Below are 19215 nucleotides of genomic sequence, written 5' to 3'. Positions count from 1 at the left end.
AATAGAACGAGCGGTGCTCGGTGGGTAGCCCCTGGTACCCGTCGCGGCCCCTAGTCGGGTCGTGACAAAAGTGGTATCAGAGCACTTCAGTCCTAGGAAGTGTCTACGACCCGTGTCTAGTAGAGTCTTGTTTATGGTGTGTTGCGCGCCACGCTAATAAACAAGAGGCTACAGGGCATTTAGGAAAAATGACCATCTTTCATCTTAAGCAATCGTGCGATAGAGCTGTGTTATAAGAATTTCCCCTCTTAATAGTGTGTTGTGATTTCAAAAATGCCGCTAAAGGGGAAAGCTACAGCCGCCCAGAAGGGAAAGACTACAACAAAAAGGCGGGTGGAAAGAGAGCCTCTGATGAATGTAGAAGAGGGCGAGTCACATAATGAGGCCCTATCTCATACTTCCTCCACCCCGCCTAATGTAGAAGAACAAGGAGGAGCTTCTGCTCCAATTCCTCCACCGGCCGCTTCGGGTCAACAAGTGACCGAGGCCATTCATTTATTGACACAATTGGTTGCCGCCCAGGCACAGCGGCAAAATGTGAGTCCAAGTGATCGGGCAGCTAGTACCAGAGCCCATGATTTTATAAGTCTAAATCCTCCGGAGTTATTTGGGTCAAAGCCGAATGAAGATTGGCAAGGCTTTATTGATGAGATGTTGAGGACATTAAATATTATTCATGCCTCTGAGACAGAATCCCTGGAGTTGGCATCTTATAGACTCTGAGATGTGGCGGTATTGTGGTACAATAATTGGATAGCATCGACAAAAGAGAATGCGCCTCCTCCTATTTGGCAAGAATTCGTAGATGCTTTCACCCGTCACTATTTGCCACCCGTGGTCCACCGAGCTAGAGCGGATAGGTTCTTAAATCTAAGGCAAGGTAACATGAGTGCCCGAGAGTATAGTCTTCAATTTAATTCGCTGGCGAGGTATGCTCCAACTATGGTGGCCGATATGGGAGATAGAGTGCATCGCTTTGTGAGTGGCTTGGGACCATATTTATTTAAAGATTGCTTAACGGCTTCATTGCAAGATGGGATGGATATTTACCGAATACAAGCTCATGCCCAGAATTTAGAGGAACAACGACATCCACAAAGGGGTAATCGTGACAGTGAGAGAAGGCGAAGCAAGAGGGCCAGATCTATGGGGACAGGTAGTGATTATAGGTGGGGATCAAGGCAGACTGATTCTAGACACTTAGTCCAGTCAGTGACCAGTGCACCTCCCCAATTTGCAGGAAGGAGATTTGACGCTCCTTTCGTTCAGGACAGGGTCAGAGTTTGAGGGCCCCAGATTCTTAGTTTGGGGGAGACCATAGCCAGATGAGACCCCAGTACCGTAGTGCAGCCATTGTGGTAGGTTACATTCCGAACGGTGTCTCTAGGGATCGGATGCTTGCTTTGCCTGCGGCCGGATCGGGCACATGATGCGAGATTGCCCATCGATGAGTGGTAGAGTTGGGGTTCAGCCCACAGGATCAGTGGCTGGTTAATCTTCAATGCGGCCGGTAGGGCAGACTTCCCAGATTCTAGTAGGTCGAGGCAGAGGCAGAGGGGTAGCATCTGCTTCGAGTGCCACTCAGCCCCGTGTGTATGCTTTAGCCGGACGACGGGATCTTGAGTCCTCCCCAGATGTGGTTACAGGTACATTGTCAGTATTTTCTTATGATGTGTATGCATTGATAGATCCAGGTTTTACGCTATCCTATATTACTTCATATGTTGCTAATTGTATTGGGGTGAGACCCGAGCCAATTAAACCTTTTGAGGTATCTACTCCGGTTGGTGATCCCGTGATAGCTAGACAAGTATACAAAGATTGTATACTTATGGTGTGTAATCGCCAGACTAAAGTTGATTTAATCGAGCTGGAAATGTTAGATTTTGATGTGATTATGGGTATGGATTGGTTGGCTTCACGTTATGCTAATTTTGATTATCGAATGAAAGTGGTTCGATTTCAATTTCCGGGAGAACCCGTGATTGAATGGAAGGGTAATACAGCATCTCCAAATGGTAGGTTTATTTCCTACCTTAAGGCAAGAAAGATGATAGCTAAATGCTATATTTATCATCTAGTCCGAGTTCATGACACTGAAGCAACGTCGCCAACTTTCCAAACTGTTTCGGTAGTGAATGAATTTCCGGATGTATTCCCAGATGAACTTCCAAGCCTTCCTCCAGAAAGAGAGATTGACTTCGCTATTGATGTGTTGCCGGACACCAAGCCTATTTCTATTCCTCCGTATCGAATGGCTCCGGCAGAATTGAAAGAGCTAAAGGCACAGTTGAAGGATTTTCTTGAGAAGGGGTTTATTAGACCCAGTTCGTCAACATGGGGAGCACTTGTCTTATTTGTAAGAAAGAAAGACGGTTCCCTACGAATGTGCATGGATTATAGGCAGTTGAATAAGGTGACGATAAAGAACAAATATCCTCTTCCAAGAATTGATGATTTATTTGATCAATTACAAGACGCCAAGTGGTTCTCCAAAATAGATTTGAGATCGGGTTATCATCAAGTGAGAGTTAGAGAAGAAGATATCCCCAAGATAGCTTTCAAAACGAGATATAGCCATTATGAATTTCGGGTGATGTCATTTGGGCTAACTAATGCCCTGGCAGTGTTCATGAATTTAATGAATAATGTATTCAGGCCTCTCTTGGATCTATTCGTAATAGTATTCATTGATGATATTCTGGAGTACTCTCACACAGAATTAGAACATGTAGATCATTTACATATTGTTCTTAGAATTCTTAGGACTCGGGAGTTGTATGCAAAATTTTCAAAGTGCGAGTTTTGGTAGGATTCTGTGACATTTCTGGGTCATGTTGTTTCAGATGATGGAATTCAAGTTGATACCCATAAAATTGAAGCTGTGAAGACTTGGCCAAGGCCTACGACGCCTACAGAAGTTCGTAGTTTTCTGGGATTGGCAGGTTATTATAGAAGATTCGTATAGGGCATTTCATCTATTTCAGCCCCCTTGACGAAGCTAACCTAGAAGTTAGAAAAATTTCAGTGGGATGATGCTTGTGAGCGTAGCTTCCAAGAGCTGAAGAACAGGTTGACCTCAGCTCCAGTCTTGACACTCCCAGAAGGGCCAGATGGTTATGTTGTGTATTGTGATGCTTCTGGCGTTGGGTTAGGGTGTGTACTAATGCAGCATGGTAGAGTTAATGCTTATGCTTCGAGACAGCTATGGAAATATGAAAAGAACTACCCAACTCATGACCTTGAATTGGCTGCAGTTATTCATGCGTTAAAAATGTGGAGACATTACTTGTATGGTGTGCATGTTGATATCTATACAGATCACAAGAGTCTCCAATACATTTTCAAACAGAAGGAGTTGAATTTGCGGCAGCGACGGTGGTTAGAATTATTGAAAGATTATGATGTGAATATTTTATACCACACCGGAAAAGCAAATGTGGTAGCTGATGCGCTTAGCCGCCGATCAATAGGTAGCCTATATGAAGTTCCTCCGGGAAAGAAGGAGATGGTTCATGAGCTCCACCAGTTAGCCAATCTTGGGGTACGTGTAATTGATTCGGGTAGTGCAGGGATTAGTACTAATTATCCCACAGCCTCTTCTCTGAATATGGAAGTGAAAAAGCGTCAGTATGAAGATCCCCATTTATGCCACTACAGAGACATATCTCAAGGAAAAGAGAAGTCTCCATTTGAAGTTTCTATGGATGGAATTCTTAGATACCGAAGCAGGCTATGTGTGCCGAATGTAGCAGAATTACGCCAACGAATTCTAGAAAAAGCCCATTACTCTCGGTATTCTATTCACCCAGGTGCAACAAAGATGCATCATGATCTCAAGTTGATATATTTGTGGGACGGCATGAAAAGAGACATAGCAGAATCTGTAGCTCAGTGTCCAAATTGCCAACAAGTAAAGATCGAACATCAAAAACCAGGAGGATTATTGGCAGCGATGGAAATTCCTACTTGGAAATGGGAAGTAATCAATATGGATTTTATTGTGGCGTTACCTCGTTCTCGAGGCAAGTATGATTCCATATGGGTAATTGTGGACAGACTCACGAAAGCATCTTATTTTCTTCCGATTTGAACTACCTACTCAGCAGAAGATTATGCGAGGTTGTATCTCAAAGAAATTGTGCGACTTCATGGTATTCCACTATCCATTATTATAGATAGAGGAGCACAATTTACAGCCAAGTTCTGCAGGTATTTTCAAGAAGGTCTAGGTACTCAAGTGAAGCTTAGTACGGCATTTCATCCGCAGACCGATGGACAAGCCGAACGTACTATCCAGACCTTGGAAGATATGCTAAGAGCGGGTGTTTTGGACTTTGGTGGTAGTTGGGATGATCATTTACCTCTGATTGAGTTTGCATACAATAATAGTTATCATTCCAATATCCAAATGGTTCCGTATGAAGCCTTATATGGAAGGAAATGTAGGTCCCCAATTGGGTGGTTTGAAACAGGAGAAGTACAGCTAATAGGCCCTGAAAAATTTAAAGTGATCCGAGATCAACTGTTGACAGCCCAAAGTCGCCAAAAGTCTTATGCAGACAACCGCCGACGAGACTTGGAATTTCATCTTGATGATTGGGTATTTTTTAAAGTGTCGCCAACGAAAGGGGTGATGAGATTTGGCAAAAAGGGGAAGTTAAGTCCTCGATACATTGGACCCTATAAAATTATCTGCAAGGTGGGTCATGTAGCCTATGAGTTGGACTTGCCTTCAGAGCTCGAGTCAGTTCACCCAGTTTTTCATGTCTCAATGCTCCGTAAGTGTATTGGAGATCCTACAAAAAAAATTCCAATAGATGATGTACAGGTAACAGAGAAGCTAGCATATGAAGAAGTGCCCATTGCCATCTTAGACCGGCAAGTACGAAGACTTCGAAATATGGAAGTAACTTCAGTAAAAGTCTAATGGCGGAACAATAATCGAGAAGAAATGACTTGGGAAGTGTAAGAGAAAATGAAATCCACATATCCACACTTATTCCAACTCCTAGAAGAGATTCAAGATGAAACACTAACACTATGAGGTATGTACGCTTACTTTTCATGCTTTTGGTCGTATGTGGCCATAGCTATGTTGCTATTATATTATGGCCCTGTGAGGCAATGATATTATGGGTTGTTGTGACAGGATGGTAGTGCCATATTACAGGGGAAACTCTGGCGAAATTTTCGTAGAATTCTCGAGTACTTAACATTCGAGGACGAATGTTCCAAAAGGGGGGAAGAATGTTACACCTTGGAAAAATTCCCCGTTAACGTATAGTGAATAGGTTAGCGAAGAGCATGACGTATACGATGATTTGATAAGTAGGAAATAGCATTTGACGATCCTAATCGAGATTCAAAGACATTTGACTAAAAGGAAGAAGTTTATCAAAGAAAGTAAAGGATATGTTATGCGTCGGGTAGAAATTACGAGTAGCGAGTTAATGATAACTAAATGGTGCCTTGAAGAAGAGTTATGACGACCCTTAGATTGTTAATGAAGTGCTAAACAAGTGTTAAGAAGGTTCCATAAGAATTGGAGATCAAACGAAGTGACAAGAGAAAGATGAGTGAAAAGATGGGTTATACGGTCGATTATACGGACCGTATAATGTTATACGGCCCGTATAACGGACCGTAGGATTGTCACAGAATGAAGTTGCTGAAGGGTCAATTTCACGGTCAATTATACGGACCGTATAATTATACGGCCCCGTATAATGTGCCGTCAAATTGACACAGGAATGGATGGTCTCTGGAGCAGTTTTACGGACAATTATGCGGACCGTATAATGGCCCGACGGATCAGATTTTAAGTCATTAAAAAGGAGACCCAAGTTAATTAATTCATTTCACTTTCACACCACTTCTCTCTACAAACCTCTAGAATATTCCCCACTCTTCATCCACAAGAAAACAAAGGAAATCAAAGATCAATATCAAGAATTCAAGTGAATCAAGGGTATGAAATTCATCAAAGTTCATCCAAGCCAAGAAATTCCAAGAGAAGTGGACTAGGGTTTTGGTGCAAGAAGAGTAATACCACTCAAGGCTTATTCCTACACCATCTAAGGTAAGGTTTATGGTATTTACATGTTATTTAAGGTATGGAAAAGTTGAAACACTTGGATTGTAGGAAGATATAGTAAATGGGTTATGAATGTGTGAATAGTGACATTGTTGGGTACAAGTTTGGATTGAATCATGAAAATGGATATGTTGAGATTGTAAATAGGTTATGAATGACACGTAGAACATGGAATGAGTTTTATATGTGACAGTCATATACAGTTGCTCCTTATTGATGCTTCCCTTGTCTCATGGATGTATTATTATCATTTATGCCTCTCATACTCAATACAATGTTCGTACTGACATCCGTTTTATTTGGACACTGTGTTTATGCCCACAGGTAGACAGGGAGGTGATCTTGATCCAGACTCGTAGGAGCTGTTAGCTGACTTGAGAGCACTCCATTGTTCCGGATGTGCCTTTGATCATTCTTTTGTGTATATATGCATATTTTGGGCACGATGGGGTCCTGTCCCGTCTATATGTCTAGTACTCTAGTAGAGGCTCGTAGATACGCAGTGTGGGTTATATGGTCTCACGAAGTGGTTATTATGCAATGTATATATATATATACATATATATATATTATTTTGATGGCCGAAAGAATTTGTAGATGCTTTTCCTTATGACTTAAGTATGAATTTGATAAAAGGACATTTAATGAGCATGACGAGTAGTAGAACAAGTAGTGCTCGGTACTTAGCCCCGGGTACCCGTCGCGGCCCCTAGTCGGGTCGTGACAAAAGTGGTATCAGAGCAGTTCATTCCTAGGAAGTGTCTACGAGCCGGTTGCTTCGGGTCAACAAGTGACTGAGGCCATTCATCTATTGACACAGTTGGTTGCCGCCCAGGCACAGCGGCAGAATGTGAGTCCAAGTGATTGGGCAGCCAGTACTAGAGCCCGTGACTTTATGAGTTTGAATCCTCCGGAGTTTTTCGGGCCAAAGCCGGATGAAGACCCGCAAGGTTTTATTAATGAGATGCTGAGAACAATGAGGATTATTCATGCCTCCGAAACTGAATATGTGGAGTTAGCATCTTATAGACTCCGAGACGTGGTGGTATTGTGGTAAAATAATTGGCTTGCATCAAGACAAGAAACTGCACCTCCTCCCGTGTGGCAAAAATTTGTAGATGCTTTCATCCGTCACAATTTGCCACCCGAGGTCCGCCGAGCTAGAGCGAATAGGTTCTTAAATCTTAACAAGGAAACATGAGTGCTCGGGAATATAGCCTTCAATTTAATTCGTTGGCTAGATATGCCCCAACTATGGTGGCCAATATGGGAGACAGGGTACATAGGTATGTGAGTGGCTTGGGGCCACATTTGTTCAAGGATTGTTTGACGGCTTCGTTGCAAGATGGGATGGATATTTCCCGAATACAAGCCCATGCCCAGAACTTAGAGGGACGACAGCAACCACAAAGGGGTGATCGTGATATTGATAGGAGGTAAAGCAAGAGGGCCAGATCTATGGGGGCAGGCAGTGATTATAGAGGGGGATCAAGGCAGACACATTCTAGACATTCAGGCCAGTCGGTGACTAGTGCACCTCCTCGATTCATGGGTAGGAGATTTGACCGCTCCTTCCGTTCAGGACAGGATCAGAGTTCGAGGGCCCCAAATTCTCAGTTTGGGGTAGATTATAGCCAGAGGAGACCCCCAGTACCGCCATGCAGCTAGTACGGTAGGTTACATTCCGGATGGTGTCGCCAGGGATCGGATGCTTGCTATTCCTGTGGTCGGGATAGGCATGTGATGCGAGATTGCCCGTCGATGAGTGGTAGAGTTGGGGTTCAGCCTACAGGATCAGTGGCTGGTTCATCTTCAGTGCGCCCGGTAGGGCAGACTCCCAGATTTTAGCAGGTCGAGGTAGAGGCAGAGGGGGAGCATCTACTTCAAGTGCCACTCAGCCCCGTGTGTATGCTTTAGCAGGACGACAGGATCTCGAGTCCTCCCCGGATGTTGTTACAGGTACATTGTCCATATTCTCCCATGATGTATATGCCTTAATAGATCCGAGTTCTACTTTGTCTTATATTACTCCGTATGTTGCTGGTAGTATTGGGGTGAAACCTGAACCAATCAAACCTTTTGAGGTATCTACTCCGGTTGGTGATCCCGTGATAGCTAGACAAGTGTATAAAATGTGTGTACTTGTGATATGCAATCGCCAGACCCAAGCCGATTTAATTGAGCTGGAAATTCTAGATTTCGATGTGATTATAGGTATGGATTGGTTGGCCTCATGTTATGCTAGTGTTGATTGCCGGATGAAAATAGTTTAATTTCGATTTCCGAGAGAGCCCGTACTTGAATGCAAGGCTAATACAGCATCTCCAAAAGGTAGGTTTATTTCCTAACCTAAGGCAAGAAAGATGATATCTAAGGGCTATATTTATCACTTAGTCCGAGTTCAGGATACCGAAGCGAAGTCACCAACTTTCCAGTCCGTTCCGGTAGTGAATGAATTTTCGGATGTATTTCCAGATGAAGTTCCAGGCCTTCCTCCAGAAAGAGAGATTGATTTCGCTATTGATGTGTTGCCGGACACTAAGCCTATATCTATTCCTCCGTATCGAATGGCTCCGGCAGAATTGAGAGAGCTAAAGGCGCAGTTGAAAGACTTGCTTGAGAAGGGTTTTATCAGCCCCAGTTCATCACCGTGGGGAGAACCAGTCTTGTTCGTGAGAAAGAAAGACGGTTACCTATGAATGTGCATCGATTATAGGCAATTGAACAAGGTGACGATAAAGAACAAATATCCTCTCCCAAGGATTGATGATTTGTTTGATCAACTACAGGGTGCCAAGTGGTTTTCTAAAATAGACTTGAGGTCGGGTTATCATCAAGTGAGAGTTAGAGAAGAAGCTATTCCCAAAACAGCCTTCAGAACGAGATATGGCCATTATGAATTTCGGGTGATGTCGTTTGGGTTAGCTAATGCTCCGGCAGTGTTCATGAATTTGATGAATAATGTATTCAGGCCACTGTTGGATTTATTCGTGATAGTATTCATCGATGATATTCTGGTATACTCTCGCACAGAATCAGAACATGCAGATCATTTACGTATTGTTCTTGGAATTCTTCGAACCCGAGAATTATATGCAAAATTTTCAAAGTGCGAGTTTTGGCAGAATTCTGTGACATTTCTGGGCCATGTTATTTCAGATGATGGCATTCGAGTTGATACTCAGAAAATTGAAGCTGTAAAGACATGGCCAAGGCCTATGACGCCTACAGAAGTTCGTAGTTTCCTGGGATTGGCAGGATACTACAGAAGGTTCGTAGAAGGATTTTAGTCTATTTCATCCCCATTGATGAAGCTAACCCAGAAGTCAGTTAATTTTTAGTGGAATGATGCTTGTGAATGCAGCGTCCAAGAGTTGAAGGACAGGTTGACCTCAGCCCCGGTCTTAACACTTCCAGAAGGGCCAGATGGTTATGTGGTGTACTGTGATGCTTCCGGTGTTGGGTTAGGATGTGTGTTAATGCAGCACGGTAGAGTCATTGCTTATGCTTCGAGACAGTTGCGGAAACACGAAAAGAACTATCCAACTCATGACCTCGAATTAGCTGCAGTTATTCATGCATTAAAGATTTGGAGACATTACTTGTATGGTGTGCATGTTGATATCTATACAGATCACAAAAGTCTTCAGTACATTTTCAAACAAAAAGAGTTGAATCTGTGACAGAGGTGGTGGTTAGAGTTATTGAATGGGCAGTTTTGTACCACCCCGAAAAAGCAAATGTAGTAGCCGATGAGCTTAGCCGCCGATCAATAGGCAGTTTATGTGAAGTTCCTCCGGAAAAGAAAGAATTGATTCATGAGCTCCACCAACTAGCGAATCTTGGAGTACGTGTGATTGATTCGGGTAGTGCAGGGATTAGTATTAATGATCCCACAGTTTCGTCACTGAATATGGAAGTAAAAGAGCGCCAGTATGAAGATCCTCAGTTAATCCATTATAGAGACGAAATTCAGGAAAAAGAGAAGTCTCTATTTGAAACTTCTATGGATGGAATTCTTTGATACCGAGGCAGCATATGTGTGTCGAATGTTGTAGAATTGCGCCAACGAATTCTAGAAGAAGCCCATTATTCTCGGTATTCTGTTCACCCGGGTGCAACAAAGATGTATCAAGATCTAAAATTAATATATTGGTGGGATGGCATGAAGAGAGACATAGCAGAATTTGTAGCCCAATGTCCAAATTGCCAACAAGTAAAAATCGAGCATCAAAAGCCAGGAGGATTATTGCAGGCGATGGAAATCCCTACTTGGAAATGGGAAGTGATCAACATGGATTTTATTGTGGGGTTACCTCGTTCTCTAGGCAAGTATGATTCCATATGGGTGATCGTGGACAGACTCACGAAAGCAGCTCATTTTCTTCCAGTCAGAACCACATACTCAGCAGAAGATTATGCGAGGTTGTATCTCAAAGAGATTGTGCGACTCCATGGTATTCCACTATCCATTATCACAGATAGAGGAGGGCAATTTACAGCCAAGTTCTGGAAGTCTTTCCAAGAAGGTCTAGGTACCCAAGTGAAGCTTAGCACGGCATTTCATCCGCAGACCGATGGACAGGCCGAACGTACCATTCAGACTTAGGAAGATATGCTATGGGCATGTGTACTAGACTTTGGTGGTTGCTGGGATGATCACTTACCTCTGATTGAGTTCGCATATAACAATAGCTACCCGCATACTCGTGCTGTTCACTAGTCCCTTTACTTGTGCATCCACGGAAAATTTTCCGAGCTGTAACATTCTTCCCCCCTTAAGAACATTCGTCCTCGAATGTTAAGTCCTCGGGGATTCTGTAAAAATTTCGCCAGAGTTCCCTATAATATGGCACTACCATCCTGTCACAACAACCCATAATAACAATACCTCATAGGGCCACAACATAATAGCAATAGAATTTGGCCACACACGACCAAAAAGCATAAAAGGGAAACATACGTACCTTATGATCTTGACGTCTCATCTTGGATCTCTTCCAAGGGCTGAAATGATTGCGGGTATCTGGATCGCATACTTTCTTCCGCTTCCTATGTCATTTCTTCTCGTTTACTGCTTCTCCATAAAACCTTAACTGAGGCCACTTCTTTGTTTCTAAGCCTCCGTACTTTCCTATCTAGTATGGCAATGGATACCTCTTCATACGTCAACTTTTCTGTCACTTGTACATCATTTATTGGCACGATCCTAGTAGGATCTCCAACACATTTCCGAAGCATCGAGACATGGAAAACTAGATGAACTGACTCCAAATCCGGAGGTAGATCTAACTCATAGGCCACTTTGCCTATATTTCGTAAAATCTCATAAGGTCCAACGTACCGGGGACTAAGCTTCCCCTTTTTGCCAAATCTCATAACGCCCTTCATTGGTGACACTTTCAAAAATACCCAATCTTTAACTTGGAACTCTAAGTCCCTTCGACGATTATCCGCATAGGACTTTTGATGACTTTGAGCTGCTAATAACCGATCTTGTATGAGCTTGACCTTCTCTATGGCTTGCTGGACCAAGTCTGGCCCTATCAATTTAGCCTCTCCTGTTTCAAGCCACCCAATTGGGGATCTACACTTTCGCCCATATAACGCTTCATACTGTGACATTTGGATATAGGAATGATAACTATTATTGTAAGCAAACTCAATGAGGGGTAAGTGATCATCCGAGTTTCCCCCAAAATCTATCATACATGCCCGCAACATATCTTCGAGAGTCTGAATGGTATGCTCAGCTTGTCCATCAGTCTGCGGGTGAAATGTTGTGCTAAGGCTCACTTGAGTCCCCAAACCCTCTTGGAAGGGCTTCCAGAAATCAGCCGTAAACTGGGTTCCTCTGTCTGAGATAATAGATACTGGAACACCATGAAGTCGCACTATTTCTTTAACATAGAGCTTTGCATAGTCTTCCGCCACATACGTCGTTCTGACTGGTAAGAAATGAGCGGACTTGGTGAGTCTATCCACAATCACCCATATAGAATCATACTTACGTCGAGAACGGGGTAAACTTGTAACGAAGTCCATGTTAATTACTTCCCACTTCCAAGTTGGAATTTCTATAGCTTCCAACATTCTGCCTGGCTTTTGGTGCTCGATTTTCACTTGTTGACAGTTGGGACATTGAGCTACGAATTCCGCTATATCTTTCTTCATCCCATTCCACCAATATATAGACTTAAGATCATGGTACATTTTCGTCGCACCGGGGTGAACAGAATAGCGGGAACAATGAGCTTCTCTCAATATTTGGTGGCGTAAACCTGCCACATCGGGAACACATAATCTGCCTCGACATCGAAGAACTCCATCTTCTGAAATATCAAATGATGACTCCTCCTTCTGAGGGAGTGTATCTCTGTAATGCATTAGCATGGAATCTTCGCATTGTCGCTCTTTCACTTCCGCTACTAGCGACGAGACTGCTGAGTTCTGAATGGTAGTTCCCCTGCTACCTGAGTCCATCACTCGGACTCCTAGGCTAGCTAATTGTTGGAGCTCACGAGCCATTTCCCTCTTCTCTGGTCGTACATCACATAAACTCCCCATAGATCTACGGCTAAGAGCATCAGCCACAACATTCGCTTTTCCAGGGTGATACAAGATATCAACATCATAATCCTTTAGCAGTTCCAACCATCGTCATTGCCGCAAATTCAATTCTTTTTGCTTCAAGATATATTGGAGACTCTTATGATCTGTATAAATATCCACATGGACACCATATAAATAATGTCTCCATATCTTTAATGCATGAACCAATGCAGCCAATTCTAGATCATGGGTTGGATAATTCCTCTCATGTTTCCGTAATTGCCTTAAAGCATACGCAATTACCTTACCATGTTGCATCAATACAAAGCCTATCCCAACGGCTGAAGCATCGCAATAAACAACATATCCCCCCAATCCCTCTAGAAGTGTCAAGACTGGGGCGGAAGTCAATCTATCTTTCAATTCTTGGAAGCTACGTTCACAAGCATCTGTCCATTGAAACTTTGCTGATTTCTGGGTCAACTTTGTGAGTGTTGCAGAAATAGAAGAAAAACCTTCAACAAATCTCCTGTAATAACCTGCTAGGCCCAGAAAGCTACGAACCTTCATAGTAATCGTGGGCCTTGGCCACGTCTTCACGGCCTCTATCTTTTGGCTGTCCACTTGAATACCATCGACTGCAACAATGTGCCCCAGAAATGTCACTGAGTTCAGTCAAAACTCACACTTAGAAAATTTTGCAAACAACTCTCAAGTTTGAAAAACGCTAAGGACAGTACGCAAATGATCTGCATGTTCTGCCTCGGATCTAGAATAGAATCACGAACAGATCTAGGAAGGGCCTGAACACATTGTTCATCAAATCCATAAATACTGTCGGGGCATTAGTTAGCCCAAATGACATTACCCGGAACTCAAAATGACCATATCTTGTTCTGAAGGCTGTCTTAGGGATATCTTTCTCCCTAACTCTCACTTGGTGATACCAAGACCTCAAATCGATCTTTGAAAACCATTTGGCACCTTGTAATTGATCAAATAAGTCATCAAACCTCGGGAGAGGATATTTGTTCTTAATCGTCACCTTATTCAATTGTCGATAGTCAATGCACATTCTCAAGGAGCCATCTTTCTTTTGGACGAACAATACGGGTGCTCCCCACCGGGATGAACTAGGCCTACTAAATCCTTTCTCAAGCAAGTCATTCAATTGCTCCTTCAACTCTTTCAATTCTGCGGGTGCCATTCTATAAGGAGGAATAGATATAGGCTTAGTGCCTGGAAACACATCAATGGAAAAATCAATCTCTCGCTCGGGAGGAAGGCATGGAAGCTCTTCCGGGAACACATCCGGATGTTCGTTCACCACGGGAACTGACTGAAGAGTTGGCGATTCAACTTCTACATCTTGAACCCGAACTAGATGATAAATACATCCTTTCGTGATCATTTTCCTTGCCTTTAGATAGGAAATAAACCTACCTTTTGGTAACGCTGTATTCCCTTTCCATTCTAAAACTGGTTCTCCCGGAAATTGGAAACGAACCATTTTCATTCTACAATCAACATTGGCATAGCCAGAAGCCAACCAATCCATGCCCATAATGACATCAAAGTCTAGCATTTTTAGCTCATGCAGGTCAACCATAGTACGACGATCACAAATCACAACTATACAGTTTCTATATACTCAGCTAGCTATTACCGATTCACCCACGAGTGTAGACACCTCAAAAGGTTTGATCGACTCCGGTTCGACTCTAAATCGACCCGCTATATACAGAGTAACATATGACAATGTGGATCCCGGATCAATCAAAGCATATACATCATGAGAAATTACCGATAATATACCTGTGACCACGTCAGGAGAAGACTCAAGATCTCGGCGTCCAGCCAAAGCATAAACACGGTGCTGAGGACCGCTAGAACTGGAAACTCTTCCTATGCCTCTACCATGGCCGACTGGCGCATGTGAACCTGGCCCCATAAGGCGTATAGATGTTGAAGATCCGGTTACCGACCCTGAAGGTTGGGTCTTACCTCTACCATGAACTGAGGGGCAATCACGCATAATATGGCCTGGTCGACCACATGAATAGCAAACATCTGAACCCGATCGGCATGGACCCCAATGTAACTTCCCACACTAGGAACATCGTGGCACGTGTGACCTTGCTTGACCTGAATTACCTCTAAACTGAGACCTCAAAAAGCTCTGACTCGGCCCGGAATGAGTAGATCTATCGAATCTCTAGTCTGAAGCATGTATCAACCGAAGCATCCTCAACATACCATCAATAAAGTTTTGAGGGTCCTCATTCGGCTGTGATCCAAAGAATTCCGAGGGATTTTGGCTAATGAATTCACGGGCTCTTGCACTAACAACCCTATCACCTTGCCCTATACTTTGCCGCTAAGTCTTGGCAGCAACCAATTGAGTAAGCAAATGTATTTTCTCTTTTACATCTTGGCCTGAAGCATCCGGTGGAGGAGCCGGAGGTGCTGGAGCTGGGGCTGAGGCTCCCTCACGCTCCTCTAATATAGGTACTGAACGGGAGGACTGAAATTGAGCTGCACTCTGGGACTAACTTTCCTCTACTACCGGTGGCGGTGCTCTTTCAGCCCATTTTTCTGCCACCGTCTTGCCCTTTTGGGCTGTTGTAGCCTTTCTCTTTACAGGCATTTTTGAAATACACAACACATGGTTAGGGAACAAGAAGTTCTTATGTCATAGATCTATCGCACGATTCTCATGAAGAAAGAAGGTCATTTATTCCTAAAATGCCCGCAACGTCTTGTTTATAAGTGTGGCGCGCAACACACCCATAACCAAGACTCTACTAGACACGGCTCGTAGACACACCCTAGGACAGAACTGCTCTGATACCACTTTTGTCACGACCCAACTAGGGGCCGCGATGAGCACCCGGTGCTATCCCACCCGAGCACCCCTTACATACACTTACACTTATATCTAGGTGAGCCACATATTCAAACATACATTTCTATTCATCAATCATGCTAGTCCCATTGGACAATAACACCTTTATTTCATCATTGGCATCTATGTCACACCAATGTACATAAGCCGACAAGGCTATAAAATGATATACAAAACATAGGCCGACAAGGCCAAACATATCTAACTATATACACATGTTTACGAGCCTCTAAGGAGAGTATAACATATCATATAGGCGGGATAGGACACCGGTATGCCCGTAATTATGTACACAAAAGAATAAGTACCCAAAAGCTATAGCCCCGAATGAAGTGGAGCTCTGCTATGTAGTCTCTGGGAATATAGCAATGGATCAAGTCTGTCTCCCTGTGTACTTGCGGGCATGACGCAACGTCCACAAATAAAAGGACGTCAGTACGAAAAATGTACTGAGTTTGTAAAGCATGATCAATATCAACATGGAAGCATAATTGTTACACCTCGGAAAAATCCTCCATTGTTATCAAAGTGAATGGACCCTCGAGGAGTACGAGTATACGATGTTTTCATGAGTAAGAGATAACATTTGATGACCCTAAGTAAGATTCTGAAGGCAATTGCAATACGAGATAGGTTATGCTCCATAATGAATAATTATAGGTTTTGAAAATGTGAAAAGTTGCAGGTTTGCATTCTGGCAAGTTGGTCGTAAAGTGAAAAACGGACTGTAAAGTGGTATACGGTCCGTAAACTGCCATGTCGTATTTTGGTTTCCAAAACTTCAACTTTCTGCGAAATGAGAAAATGGTTAAATACGACCCAAAATACGAACCGTAAAGTGGTTTACGGACCGTAAACCGTGTCCGTAAATCACCACATCTCAGTTTGAGTTTCTGGTTCTGATATGATTAAATACGAACACGAAGGACGGTCCGTAAACTGGAATACGGACCGTAAACAAAGTTTACGACCACTGTGCGCTTCAATCAGATTTTTAAGTCATTAAATAAGGGGACCAAGGCTTATTTCATTTCACTTCTAAATCACACCTCTTCTCTCTAGAACATCTCTCTACATATATTCCACAAGAGTTCAAGGATATTTGGTGATCAACAACATAAATCAAGGGAATCGAGTGTAAGAAAACCATCAAGATCATCCAAGGTCAAGAAATCCAAATGGAGATAAACTAGGGTTTTGCTCAAAGTGGAGTATTATCAACCAAGGATCGTTCCTACGACATCTAAGGTAAGATTTATGGTATTTATATGTTGTTTAAGGTATTTGAGAGTCAAATGCTTGGACATTAGATGAGTATAGGAAAATGGGTCATGAATGATGAATAGTGACATTTGGAGAAATAGTTTGAATGGAGTTATGAGTCTTGATGTATTGTGATGTAAATGTGTTATAAATGATGTTGAGAACATGAGATGAGCAATGTACGTGAATGGACATAGTTGTGTGTTATAGCCATGGTTATGGATGAATTGAATGTAAGTCTAGGAAGGGCCAGGTAGATGTAACCCTGAAGCCTTGGTAGGGCCAGGTATGAGTAACCTTGAGCCTTGGTTGGCCAAGTATGACGTGGTCGGGTATGCTATGTAAATGCTATGTATATGATATGATTATGTATATGACGTGAATATGAATATGATACGACCATGTATATGAATGTGAATAAGGGCATGTATACGAATACGAGCACAAATATGGTACGGGTACTATTATGGAATACGGATAATGATGTATGTACACAAATACGTATTAGCTATGGAAAGTTCCTATGAACGACAAGTAAGTGCATATGACAATGTTATTGCCATCTCCCATTCTATGTTATTTCTTATGTTGCTACTTATGCTTCTATATTGATATTGATCATGCTTCACATACTCAGTACATTCTTCGTACTGACGTCCCTTTTGTTTGTGGACGCTGCGCCATGCTCGTAGGTGCACAGGGAGACAGGCTTGATCCATAGCTGCTTTCTCAGAGATTACATAGCAGAGCTCCATTTCATTCGGAGTCATAGCTTTTGGGTATTTATTCTTTTGTGTACATAATTATGGGCATAGCGAGGTCCTGTCCCGCTCATGTGATATGTTATACTCTTCTTAGAGGCTCGTAGTCACGTGTATATGGTTAGATATGTCTGGCCTTGTCGGCCTATATTTTGTATATCATTTTGATAGCCTTGACGGCTCATGTACGTTGATGTGGCCTAGATGCCAATCATTATATAAAGGCATTGTCGTCCAATGGGACTAGTATGATGAACGAATAGATTCATATATTTAATTGTATGGCCCACCTAGATGTAAGCATGAGTGTAAGTTAAGGGGCGCCCAGGTGGGCTAGCACCGGGTGCTCGTCGCGGCCCTATAGACGGGTCGTGACAAAAATGGTATCAGAGCAGTTCAGTCCTAGGGTGTGTCTACGAGCCGTGTCTAGTAGAGTCTTTATTATGGGTGTGTTGCGCGCCACACTTATAAACAAGAAGCTGCGGACATTATAGGAATGAATGACCTTCTTTCTTCGTAAGAATCGTGCGATAGAGCTATGATCTAAGAAATTCTTGTTCCTTAATCGTGTGTTGTGTATTTCAGAAATGCCTGTATAGAGAAAGGCTACAGCAGCCCAAAAAGGGCAAGACGGTGGCAGAAAAGCGGGCTGAAAGAGCACCGCCACCGGTAGTAGAGGAAAGTGAGTCCTAGAGTGCGGCTCAATCCTAGTCCTCCCGTTCAGTGCCTATATTTGAGGAGCGTGAGGGAGCCTCAGCCCCAGCTCCAGCACCTCCAGCTCCTCCACCGGATGCTTCGGGCCAAGATGTGAAAGAGGCCATGAATTTGCTGACTCAATTGGTTGCGGTCCAGACTCAGAGGCAAAGTTCAGGGCAAGGTGATAGGGCTGTTAGTGCGAGAGCCCATGATTTCATTACCTTGAACCCTCCGGAATTCTTTGGATCAAAGCCGGAGGAGGACCCTCAGGATTTCATTGATGGCATGTTAAGCACGCTCCAATTGATACATGCTTCGGACACCGAATCGGTGGAGCTAGCGTCATATAGATTGAGAGATTACTCAAAATTGGACTATTCCACATTCATGACCCATTTTTCTATACCCTTCAACAGTCCAAGTATTTCAACTCTCAAATACCTTAAACAACATATAAATGCCATAAATTTTACCTTAGATGTTGTAGGAACAAGCCTTGGTTGAAATACTTCACTTGAGCAAAAACCCTAGTTCATCTCCAATGAGATTTCTTGACTTGAATGATCTTTAATGGGTTTTCTTACACTTGATGCACTTGATTTATGTTGTTGATCACTAATAACTCTTGAATTCTTGTGCAACAAATGTAGAGAGATGTTTTAGAGAGAAAGGGTGTGATATGGAAGTGAAATGAAATAAGACTTGGATCCTTTATTTAATGAACCATTTCAGTCCCCGACCAGGGATTCGGACCAACATACGGTCCTTACATTTTATACGGGCCGTATATTTGGTCCATAAAGGTATGCCATTCTGGGCTAATTATACGGTCCCAACATACGGACCATATAATTTATACGGCCAATATGTTTGGCCGTATAATCCCCAGTATTCCGAAGCTCGATTTCGTTGACTCGTTTGATCTCCAATCCTTATGGAAC

The sequence above is a fragment of the Lycium barbarum genome, chromosome 8 (assembly GCF_019175385.1).
Source record: "Lycium barbarum isolate Lr01 chromosome 8, ASM1917538v2, whole genome shotgun sequence".
Classification (NCBI taxonomy): Eukaryota; Viridiplantae; Streptophyta; class Magnoliopsida; order Solanales; family Solanaceae; genus Lycium; species Lycium barbarum.
This window is presented reverse-complemented; position numbering follows the sequence as displayed.